This window comes from Acipenser ruthenus, chromosome 4 (assembly GCF_902713425.1).
Source record: "Acipenser ruthenus chromosome 4, fAciRut3.2 maternal haplotype, whole genome shotgun sequence".
In the NCBI taxonomy this organism is placed as follows: domain Eukaryota; kingdom Metazoa; phylum Chordata; class Actinopteri; order Acipenseriformes; family Acipenseridae; genus Acipenser; species Acipenser ruthenus.
Genome location: NC_081192.1, coordinates 56584796 through 56597724, shown reverse-complemented (window position 1 = coordinate 56597724; position 12929 = coordinate 56584796).

Here is a 12929-nt window from a genome sequence, read left to right as displayed (position 1 = left end):
CGTCTGTATATACATAAGAAATAGCCTTGAAGCCCAGGTGTTAAATCAGGACAAAGAAAACAATGCAGAATCAATATGGGTCAGAATAATGGACACAAATTCAAAGGGCATAATAATAGGAGCATGCTATAGACCGCCAAATTCAGACGCTGAGCAAAATAATCTGTTGTACAATGACATTCGAAATGCGTGTAGAAAAGGAGAAGCCATACTAATGGGGGATTTCAACGTCCCCTGTATAAAATGGGAAAACCCAATGGGGGGCACGACGGACAAAAGTGAAATGGTGGAAATGACAAATGACTGCTTCCTAACGCAATTTGTCAAGGCACCGACTAAGGGGAGGCATGCCTTGATTTAGTCTTTTCAAATAATGAAGACAGAATAACTAAAACAGAGGTCAGAGAGCCATTGGCAAACTCAGACCACAACATGGTCTCATTTGAAATATTTTTTAAAACCCCAAAAGTAATGACAAAAGCTAAGGTTTACAATTTTAGAAAAGCAAACTAAAAGGTATGAAACAGAGACTAATAGAAGTAGATTGGAGTAAAATAGAGAAAACATCCACAGAAAAAGGGTGGCTGTTTTTTTAAAATGTAGTACTAGAGGCACAAAACAATTACATACCAAAAGTAGACAAATCTAAATCTAAAACAAAATGGCCAAAATGGTTTAATAGATCAATCAAAAAAAATATTCAGCGAAAAAAGGCACTTTACAGAGCGTTTAAAAGGGACCAAAACAAAGCACACAGAAAGAGTACTTGGAATTGCAAACACAAGTCAAAAAGGAAGTTGGAAAGGCCAAGAGAGAGATAGAAATCAATATTGCTAAGGGGGCTAAAACCAATTCCAAAATGTTTTTCCAATATTATAACAGCAAGAGAACATTCAAAGAGGAGGTTAAATGTCTAAGAGACACAAATGGCAAAATCATAGATGAAGAAAAAAAAAATAGCAAATATATTAAATGATTACTTTTCACAGGTTTTTACAAAGGAGGACACGGACAACATGCCCCACATGTCGACCTGTTCCTATCCAATTTTAAATAACTTTAGCATAACAGAGGCAGAAGTGTTAAAGGGACTGGGAGCTCTTAAAATAAACAAATCCCCTGGGCTGGATGAGATCCTCCCAATAGTACTCAAAGAAATGAAAGAAGTTATTTACAAACCGCTAACCAAGATCATGCAACAGTCTCTTGACACAGGGGTTGTACCAACAGACTGGAAAATAGCAAACGTAATAGCGATCCACAAAAAGGGAGACAAAACCGAACCAGGTAACTACAGACCAATAAGCCTGACTTCTATTATATGTAAACTTATGGAATCTATAATAAGATCCAAAATGGAAAATTACCTATATGGTAACAATATCCTGGGAGACAGCCAGCATGGTTTTAGGAAAGGGAGATCGTGTCTAACTAACCTACTTGACTTTTTTGAGGATGCAACATTGAAAATGGATAACTGCAAAGCATACGACATGGTTTATTTAGATTTCCAGAAAGCTTTTGAGAAAGTCCCGCATAAAAGATTAATTCTCAAACTGAACGCAGTAGGGATTCAAGGAAATGCATGCACATGGATTAGGGAGTGGTTAACATGTAGAAAACAGAAAGTACTGATTAGAGGAGAAACCTCGAAATGGAGTGAGGTAACCAGTGGTGTACCACAGGGATCAGTATTAGGTCCTCTGCTATTCCAATCTACATTAATGATTTAGACTCTGATATAGTAAGCAAACTCGTTAAATTTGCAGACGACACAAAAATAGGAGGAGTGGCAGACACTGTTGAAGCAGCAAAGGTCATTCAAAATTGGGCAGACACATGGCAAATGAAATTTAATAGAGAAAAGTGTAAAGTATTGCATGCGGGCAATGAAAATGTGCATTATAAATATCATATGGGAGATAGTGAAATTGAAGAAGGGAACTATGAAAAATACCAAGGAGTTTATGTTGACTCAGAAATGTCTTCATCTAGACAATGTGGGGAAGCTATAAAAAAGGCTAACAATATGCTTGGATATATTGTGAGAAGTGTTGAATTTAAATCAAGGGAAGTAATGTTAAAACTCTACAATGCATTAGTAAGACCTCACCTAGAATATTGTGTTCAGTTCTGGTCACCTCGTTACAAAAAGGATATTGCTGCTCTAGAAAGAGTGCAAAGAAGAGCAACCAAAATTATCCATGTTTAAAAGGCATGTCGTATGCAGACAGGCTAAAAGAATTTAATCTATTCAGTCTTGAACAAAGAAGACTACGCGGCGATCTGATTCAAACATTCAAAATCCTAAAAGGTATAGACAATGTCAACCCGGGGGACTTCTTTGACTTGAAAAAAGAAACAAGGACCAGGGGTCACAAATGGAGATTAGATAAAGGGGCATTCAGAACAGAAAATAGGAGGCATTTTTTTACACAGAGAATTGTGAGGGTCTGGAACCAACTCCCCAGTAATGTTATTGAAGCTGACACCCTGGGATCCTTCAAGCTGCTTGATGAGATTCTGGGATCAATAAGCTACTAACAACCAAGTGAGCAAGATGGGCTGAATGGCCTCCTCTCGTTTGTAAACTGTCTTATGTTCTTATGTTCTTATGTTCTTATATATATATATATTAAAAACTGATTGCACAATGGTTTACACAGGCCTGCATTTTTATTTTACATCTACATTGAAATTCTAATTTCAGTTTGTATTTCATTTAGGATATGTAAATTGTCACGTTTTCACTTTTCACGTTCTCTTTTATTATATTATTCGCTCTGCACACACTCTTAACTCAGGGGAGACGTTAAGGAGGACAGAGATGTTTAAAAATCCTAGTGGTTTATGTTCGAGCACTGGACGAGCGGTGTGTCCTTAAAACCTTTTTATTTAATCAAGAAAATCACTCAGACTCATTTATTCAAAGTTTTACGAATCAGAGCAACATCAGCGCTCCTTCGTTTTATTAAAATGCCTTTAATATTGGTTTAGTAGTTTGCGCATACTACTAAAACCCGAAAACATGTAACAATAATTAGCAATCCTAAGTTTATTACAAGCTCAGCATTTAATACTTCAATAACATAATACAATTATATGTATTTAGTGCAGCCCTCAGGCTGGCTAAGCACAAAGCCTACAAGCACCCACTGCTATGTTTTAGCACATTCAATATAACACTCTCAATACTAAAACATAGTTTCAAAACCTCATAGCAATATAACCAATAAATGCGAGATACAATAATACCATCAATATGCTTACCTCCTATTATAAGGAAGAGTAGCATGAACAAAAGAGAAGGACTGTTCTGTAGAGATCTGCAAAGGATGGACCACGTAGCTCTGCCAAGCTTGATTGTGGTGGTCTCAGTGTGATCGGCCCAGGGTTTTTATACAATTTTCGTCCCATTGAAAGCAATGGGAAGCCCCAATTAGATCCAATCATCAATCTATATTGACAGTCCTTATCTCTTGGCAAACAGTAATCTCTAAAGAAGTTAACCAACTCTTCAGACTCAATTGGAGTCATATGCCAACAAATCAACACTAGCCCATGTTCTCATCCACTCATTCTTGGCCCCCCTCCTTCATCTGAAAAGTTAGGTGAAGAAGAGTTCACAAAATCCCTGCTACCTTGATTCACTACTTAATATGGGTGCATTATAAAAAGGAGTGGTGTTTAAATATATGAAGCACCAATAAATGTGTGTATTATAAAAAGAGTGGTGTTTGAATATATGCAACACCAATAGTTATATCATAATATAGCAGTTATAGTTATAATGATTATAATTGATTACATGAACTTGGCTTTCAAAAATATATTCCCTCATGTCATCTCACTCTCAAATTAGTTTCCTTCTTTCCTTACAGGTGTGTGTTTAGCAGGTATTATAGGGAACTTCCATCTTATATCTTTTTAGTGTAGAGTTTTCTCCTTATGGAAAACCTAACTATTTTACTGAGCTGTTAAGCTGTAATGTTTTTCTCCTATGGGCCCCTGGTAGCTTGAACTTAATTGACATCCAGATGACCCTGTATTTTTCAGCTATACACATACTGGCTAAAACCAGCTTGCTGGAGACACCTCTTTTCTTGCCAAGTTTAATAGTGATTAATGTTCCCTAGAACTTTCCTTACACCTGTATCTTACGTGCTTGTTCCGTCCGGCAACTAACTATCTTAATATATTTTGGAATTAGACCATTTCTATTCTGTCCTTCCTTCTTCTAAATTGAAAAATACTTCTAGCCTTGACAGCAGGTTACACAGAGTTTACTTTTCCAAAGCCTATCTTTTGCTTTAAAGTTATTCTTCAATATTTTTTCAATCTTTTTATTTTGTATTTTAAACACAACATCTTTTTATGCTGCGTCTTTTAACTTCAGAGTCAAACTAGTACCTTACTCCTTATAGCGTATGGCTGCTAACCTTATTACTTTCTGCTAGTAGCAGCATAGCAGCAATATCGCAATAACAATTTATTTAACTTTTCCGTTCCCTTTCTGTGGTGTATCTTCTAAAATGCTTATTTTTTCTTGAATTAGAGGCTGCTTTTTACTCTAGGTTGTTCTTACTCACCCACTTATTTTAAAGCTAAATTACAAGCAGAAACCGACTCAAAGTGAGATCCTTTAGTCCCTTTCTGTCTTTCTCTTTCCCTTAAGAATACTCCTAACTCCTTTTCCCTTTATATTCAGAAGTTATAATTCTTGAATGTAAGCACACAGTAATTCTTTTCATTGAATTAGGACTCAGTTTTTAACTATGCTCATCTTGATAGAAAACAGCTTCAGGTATGCTATCATATTAAGCATAGTGAATCATATGATCTTATACATAAAAATTGTTCATAGTATTTCATACTAACAATAATGATCACTACCTATGATTATATGTTACCACAACAATCTATACCATTTAAAACAAGCATATTAACATACATCTATTAGTACAGCATTATTCTGTAGTCAAGCTGAAAAGTCTTAACAGAGATTTTGGCACTAAATTCTGGGAATCGTGCCAATTTTAATAAGAGGCTGCTCAAGGCCGGCCAGTGTATCAAGTTGTACCAGATTCTGTTATACGGTCTTACAGAGAGAGAGCACTTTACAGTATTTGTTACAGACTAAAGATTATTCAAACATTACAAATGGTTACAGCACATCTCATCTCATTAATACATTTCACCTTTAAATCATCCAGTCCATGTCCAATGCTTCAGCTCGTTCCCAGCAGGACTCCACCCCTGTCCTGGGTCCAGCCCGGGTCGGCTCCGCAAACACCACAATACCCACTTTGCTCCACATTACTAGTGGGCAGACTTAATACAACTGAATCTGAATCAATCGAGGAGCCGTGAACTCTAGCCACTGAAATTCTCCATGCAAAGGAATCCAACCCCCTACTACACACAATAACTGGTTCAGGGTCACCCGTGACAAAATACATTGCACAGGGATATTTAGCTATGTTGTTGAAGCTGAAACCATGGGATCCTTCAAGAAGCTGCTTGATGAGATTCTGGGATCAATAAGCTACTAACAACCAAACAAGCAAGATGGGCTGAATGGCCTCCTCTCGTTTATAAACTTTCTTATGTACTTATGACATACAAACTCCATTGGCATATGTGCCACACAAATCCATGTTGGGCCAGGTTACATGCACTTGTAGAAGGGATGATCCTTGTGGGATACTCACAGAGAAAAAGCAGGTCAACATGATATGACCAAAGGGACTTAAACAAAGGGATAGTCATTTAGCTTTGATAAATCAATTGGCATATGAGCTTAAAGGACAGAACAAAAACTGGGATGCAAATAATATGAGTGACGACCTGAACTTCAGCTTCCTATATTTTATTGCGTATACCTAGGCTAACCTATACAGACATGTAAGCATGTCAATTTTATATTGTAAATAAGATGAGAATGACACACATAATTCTTACTTTAATACGATTAAGTAAATGTAGATTGTGTGAAGCTATACCCCTATAAAAATGTACCACGGTTCTATAGTGTAGCTATACTATTATTATTATGGTTGTACTGCATTATTGTAACACAGGGAATTGTACATTGATGGTGTAGATACATATATTATACAATACAATTGCACTTTCAGAGATACCATCGTACCTTGTTCCAAAATCCAGTGGTACATTTTTATAGGGTTCCGTTCTAACAGTATTGTTGCAATAGAAACAAACGGATAATTGAACAGTTTCCAAAGAAGCGGAGGGCAGTATATTAATCAGAGAGTATCAAGCAATATTTTTAAAATACGCTGACATCAAGACCATTCCGAACGATGCTTGCAGATTTTATTTATTTTATTTTTTATTTTTTTACATACATTACATACCGCAAATAGTTAACGATGCTTTTGTATATATTATATGGAAATGTAAGCGCATTAATTACTGCCTTTATAAATGTAATGATGATTAAATGGTTTATTTAGAACGCAATGCCGATTTATTCATTATTTGAAAAACATAAACTGGGCATATTACATGTTACGACATTGACAATACAGAGAAAAGTAGATTCAGTAAAAAAAACAAAAAACGACTTCAGATGGGTGGGATCTATGTGAGGACTTGGAAATTGCGTCACTGTAGAGGTGGAGTTAGAGGCGGAGTTATAAGGGTACCAGGCTTGGGGTGTGAGGCGTGTGACGTCCGTCTATACACTGTTGACTTCAGCCAACGAGATCTGTCAGGACAGGATGAAATGGCTGACTGTGAAACTACACTAGCCTATTAAGGAACTACTGATTTGACTGACAGCTTCCCCTAGCCATTCAGAGCAGAACAGAGACGGGACAGACAGCAAGTATAAAAACTACACAGACGAGATGATTTCTTAAATTATTATTTTTGGTAATAAAATAAAATAAAATAGCGAGTGGTTTTACCGGCGTTTATCGTATATAAATTTATTTCAATCAAAACCATATTTTTTGGGAATTCGACGTTTAACGAGCTTTACCGATTACAATTGAAAAGTAGAGAGCCAACAAATAGCATAAGAACATAAGAACATTTACAAACAAGAGGAGGCCATTCGGCCCATCTTGCTCGTTTGGTTGTTAGTAGCTATTGATCCCAGAATCTCATCAAGCAGCTTCTTGAAGGATCCCATCTTCAACAACATTACTGGTGAGTTGGTTCCAGACCCTCACAATTCTCTGTGTAAAAAAGTGCCTCCTATTTTCTGTTCTCAATGCCCCTTTATCTAATATCCATTTGTGACCCCTGGTCCTTGTTTCTTTTTTCAGGTTAAAGAAGTCCCCTGGGTCGACATTGTCTATACCTTTTAGGATTTTGAATGCTTGAATCAGATCACCGCATAGTCTTCTTTGTTCAAGACTGGATAGATCAATTCTTTTAGCCTGTCTGCATACGACATGCCTTTTAAACGGGATAATTCTGGTTGCTCTTCTTTGCACTCTTTCTAGAGCAGTGGAGTAGTGGTTAGGGCTCTGGACTCTTGACCGGAGGGTTGTGGGTTCAATCCCCTTTGGGGGACACTGCTGTTGTACCCTTGAGCAAGGTACTTTACCTAGAGTACTCCAGTAAAAAAAAAAAAAAAAACATTGTATAAATGGATAATTGTATGTAAAAATAACGTAATATCTTGTATAATGTGAAATAATGTATAATGTGATGTCTTGTAACAATTGTAAGTCGCCCTGGATAAGGGCGTCTGCTAAGAAATAACTAATAATAATGCATTATAAAGTTTTAACATTACTTCCCTTGATTTAAATTCAACACTTTTCACAATATATCTGAGCATCTTGTTGGCCTTTTATATAGCTTCCCCACATTGTCTAGATGAAGACATTTCCGAGTCAACATAAATTCCTAGGTCTTTTTCATAGATTCTTTCTTCAATTTCAGTATCTCTCAAATATGATTGCCTGCCCCGGGTGCTAAAATGCCTAGTTACTGCTTTGATGGGACAAGATGTAAGATGAGGAAAAATAGCTGTAAAATGTTGTACACTAAATTAAACAAAAGAAAAAATATATTTAATCTTTCCTATATAAATGTTGTGTGCATTTTGGTAGAAAAACAGTACAAAATGCAGAGAAACTTGACAGGTTATACACAAGTCCTTCTGGGGTTCAGCAGTTCACCAAACTGCACTGGAAGGAACATTTCCTTAAAGTACGTTATACATACATTTGTCGAGGTAATGTGGGGTCACTTTTTGTGTATCTTGTAGAATTTAGTGAACACGTCAAGTTACAAGGCTAGATCCACCACTGTTAATCACTAATTGATTGATTGTGTTCACTGTTATATAAAACCAAAATACTACAAGTTATATTCTGATTTGTTGTGTGTGTGTTTTGTGCGATGTGGAGGAGGCAAGTAGATTTTTATAGCATTTTGTCCCTTTGACAAACATTTTTTTCAAAAATTGCACACCCCTGACCTCTTGCAATTATTTTGTTGATGATCTGTACAACTAAATCCATCACTTTTGCCATCTCATCTGGAAAATACTGTGCACAGAGTGCCTCTTGATGGATTATGCAGTGAAATATTATTACATCGTGCTCCATACTTTTTCTAAATACAGAAATGAAACCTTTGTGTGCCCCCTCATGCTTGCAGCCCCATCTGTACCTATAGAAACAATGTTGATGTTTATTTTTCTTTCAAACATTCGATGACAGCAGCTGATATCTTCCCTGTGAGTTTGTCCTTTGAGTGGCAATAATCCGATCAGTTCTTGAGGTCCTTGTGAATTCACATATCTACCAAGGAGGGCAATATGTGCAATATCATCCACATCGCATGACTCATCACAAGTAATAGAAAAAAAAAAGGTGCTGAATTAATGTCTCTAACTTGCTGACTGGTAAAGTCTGTGGCCTTCTTTACAGATCTGTCTCTTACATTATAGCAGATTTATGAGGGGAAGAACAAGATCCCTGTGAAAGGCTGGCTTTAGTGATGACATCAGACCAGAAATGAACACACAGCACTGCGAGTTAAAATAGTGAATGAAAGCACTGCTGCGTGGTTTATTAAGTACGGAAAAGTAAAAGGTTTGAACAAACACAAAAACACTTTGTAAAATAAAACGGCACAGTAGCCAAAACGAACAGACAATAAACTGCCAGACAAATGAGTGGACGAACAGACATAAACAAGTACCGTGCTGGTTCCCCAGCATGTAGTAGCAATTGTTATTTTAAATACACTCTCCTTTCTCTCTCACCCGTTCTCCACTCTCGAACACACAACCCCGAGTGAATGAAACGTGCATCTATATATACAATTTGGCTGGGATTCAATTACCAATTAATTATTCACTTGAATCCCAGCACATGAACTAAATCTGTGCAATCCCCGTTCCTAAATACAATTATACATTTTAAACACTCATGCTCATTACCCACATTATATCCGTGTACCAACTACAATACACCAACATTAACACACACAATATACAACATAAAACACAAAAATACACACAGGGGCAGGGCACATTGCCACATATCCCCCCCCCCCTTGTGCGCAACATACATGACCTCAACAGCCACCTTCCCCCTTAGTCCCAAAGTCCCGGTTTTATTTCCGGCCCAGAAACAGGGGCAGCAATAGTCCACGGGGGCGGCCATGGTGGGACGTCCTCCTTCCACCCGAATAGCTGTAGTGGCCATGCTGACCACACACACGCCGGCTCGCAATCCCAGCAGCCGAACAGCTGCTTGGGGGGCGGTCTCCTGACCTCCCCCCTTCTTCATAGCCAGCAGCTCCCTCTTCAGGGCTCCAGCCACAGTATCTCCGGCAGCTAAAGTGATGCTGGGGAAGGTGGTCTCCAGTCTGGCTCCTCCAGCTGGGGTAGTCCTGGCAGCGGAAAGGGTGCTTGTGGGGTGGTCTCCTGACCTCCCCCCTTCTTCGTAGCCAGCAGCTCCCTCTTCCAGGGCTCCAATCACAGTATCTCCAGCAGCTAAAGTGGGATGCGGAGCAAAAGGCAGACCCAGGCAATTCGGAGCAACAGGCAGCCCCAGACGATGTGGAGCAACAGGCATCCTTGGGCGATGCAAGGCAGGCACCCTTGGGTGAAGCGAGGCAGGCATCCTTGGGCGGTGCGAGGCAAGCATCCTTGGGCGGTGCGAGGCAAACATCCCTGGGTGGTGACGTGCAGGCATCCCCCGGGCGGTGGCCAACTCCGCTGTTGCTCCTCTCCCTCAGTGGTGGAGGTAGCTCCAGCTCCTCTGGTGGTGGTGGTGGGAATGGTAAGCAGTCCTCCCACATTGGTGGAGACGGAACCAGCAGATATTTACCCTCTGCTGGTGGAGGTGGCGGAGACAGAGGCAGCTCCTGCTGCTCTGCTCCTGGCGGTGGAGGCGGCAGAGGTAGAGGCAGCTCCTGCTGCTCTCCTGGTGGTGAAAGCGGTTGAGGGGGTGGAGGCAGAGGCAGCTCCTGCTGCTCTGCTCCTGCCAGTGGAGGTGGTGGAGGCAGAGGTAGCTCCTGCTGCTCTGCTCCTGCCGGTGGAGGTGGTAGAGGCAGAGGCAGAGGCAGCTCCTGCTGCTCTGCTCCTGCCGGTGGAGGTGGTAGAGGCAGAGGCAGCTCCTGCTGCTCTGCTCCTGGCGGTGGAGGCGGCGGAGGCAGAGGCAGCTCCGGCTGCTCTCCTCCTGGTGGTGAAAGCGGTTGAGGTGGTGGAGGCAGAGGCAGCTCCTGCTGCTCTGCTCCTGCCAGTGGAGGTGGTGGAGGCAGAGGTAGCTCCTGCTGCTCTGCTCCTGCCGGTGGAGGTAGAGGCATCTCCTGCTGCTCTCCTCCTGGTGGTGAAAGCGGTTGAGGTGGTGGAAGCAGAGGCAGCTCCTGCTGCTCTGCTCCTGCCGGTGGAGGTGGTGGAGGCAGAGGCAGCTCCTGCTGCTCTGCTCATGGTGGCGGAAGTGGTGGAGGTGGGAGCAGCGTGTAGTCTCCTGACCACGGAGGTGGGAGCAGCGTGTAGTCTCCTGGTGACGGAGGTGGGAGCAGCGTGTAGTCTCCCCGTTGCAGGGAACTGGTGCGGCTCTCCCTCACTTGCAGGGGACGGGTGCAGTTCTCCCTCACTGGCAGGGGACGGGTACGGCTCTCCCTCTCGCTCTGGAGACAGCGGTGTTTCTCCCTCTTGCACTGGAGATCCCACTACCTGGGCTGCTCTTTTGTTTATAGGTTCCTCCAGGTAGCTGAGGACCAACTCCACAGCTTCCTCCAAGGTGTTTGGGGTGTGTTACCTCTCATATGCCTCCCATCGCTCCCTGTCCATCAGCCACAGGACCCAGATGGCTATGGGCAGACTGGGCCTCCAGCCCAGCACTGTCCAGGATCCAGTCCCGCAGCCTGATAGCATCTTCTACTATTGCTCTTTTTTTCCCCCCCGCAGTACTGTTTCTGGCCTGCGTGTTAAAGGCGCTGTTGTCCCGGTTCTGACACCACATGTGACAGGCTGGCTTTAATGATGACGTCAGACCAGAAATGAACACACCGCACTGCGCATGAAAATAGTGAATGAAAGCACTGCTGCGCAGTTTATTAAGTACGGAAAAATAAAAGGTTTGAACAAACACAAAAACACTTTGTAAAATAAAACGGCACAGTAGCCAAAACGAACAGACAGACAAACGAGTGGACGAACAGACACAAACAAGTACCGTGCTGGTTCCTCAGCACATAGCAGCAATTGTTATTTTAAATACACTCTCCTTTCTCTCTCACCTATTCACTCTCGAACACACAACCCCGAGTGAATGAAACGTGCATCTATATACAGTTGTGCTGGGATTCAATTACCAATTAATTATTCACTTGAATCCCAGCACGTGAACTAAATCTGTGCAACCCCATGCTCACATATTATTAAATACTTTAAATCCCCGTGCCTAAATACAATTATACATTTTAAAAACTTGTGCTCATTACCCACATTATATCCCGTGTACCAACTACAATACACCAACATTAATACACGCGACATACAACATAAAACACAAAAATACACACAGGGGCGGGGCACATTGCCACAATCCCACACAAATTATTCAGTGGTCTGCAAGCATGGGGGCAGCCAGACAGCTCAATCTGATGGTCTTGCCCTGTGTACACTGAACCGATGAGTGTACCCAGTGGAACTCTCATAGTTTGTAGTTTAATTCCATAACTGGCATACTTCATGGGAATATACTGCTTAAAGTCTCCTCTTGAAGAGCAGGAGGAACTCATCCACAGATTAATTTTGGCCAGATGTATATATTTCTTCGAATTTATGGTGCAGATGGTCTAGAAGTGGCAGTAATTTGAAGTGCCTGTCATTGTACAGTCGGTGCCGCCTAATCGGGACACTGATAGTCAGGATTTCTGTTTAAATAGAATACGACTCAATATCAGTAATTGCTATGAAGGGGTTCTGTTATGTTACAAGCCAGCTGTGTTGTTGAAAAACAGGTATTGTGTGCTGATAACGCTGTAGACTTCAGCAGTTTTCTATGTGTTTATGATTATTATAACCTTCAGTATACTTATACGAATATAATTGGAGTGGGAAAACACACAGTACATAAGAAAGTTTACAAACGAGGCCATTCGTTTGGTTGTTAGTAGCTTATTGATCCCAGAATCTCATCAAGCAGCTTCTTGAAGGATCCCAGGGTGTCAGCTTCAACAACATTCTACTAAGGCACAAGATGCAGACACAGCTGTGCCAATATAGATAAGGGTGGTCTTGCACACAAGAAAATGAATAATGCTTGCACACAAGAAAAAAACTTGCAATTAGCTGAACCTTGCAAAAAGAGCAACTCCATATATGGAACGAGTTGCATAGTTTTGTTGTAAGAAATGTAGGGAGTGTATTCTGCATGAACAACTTAAAAAGAGGCTGTAATGAAGCAGTCTGTGTATTTTTC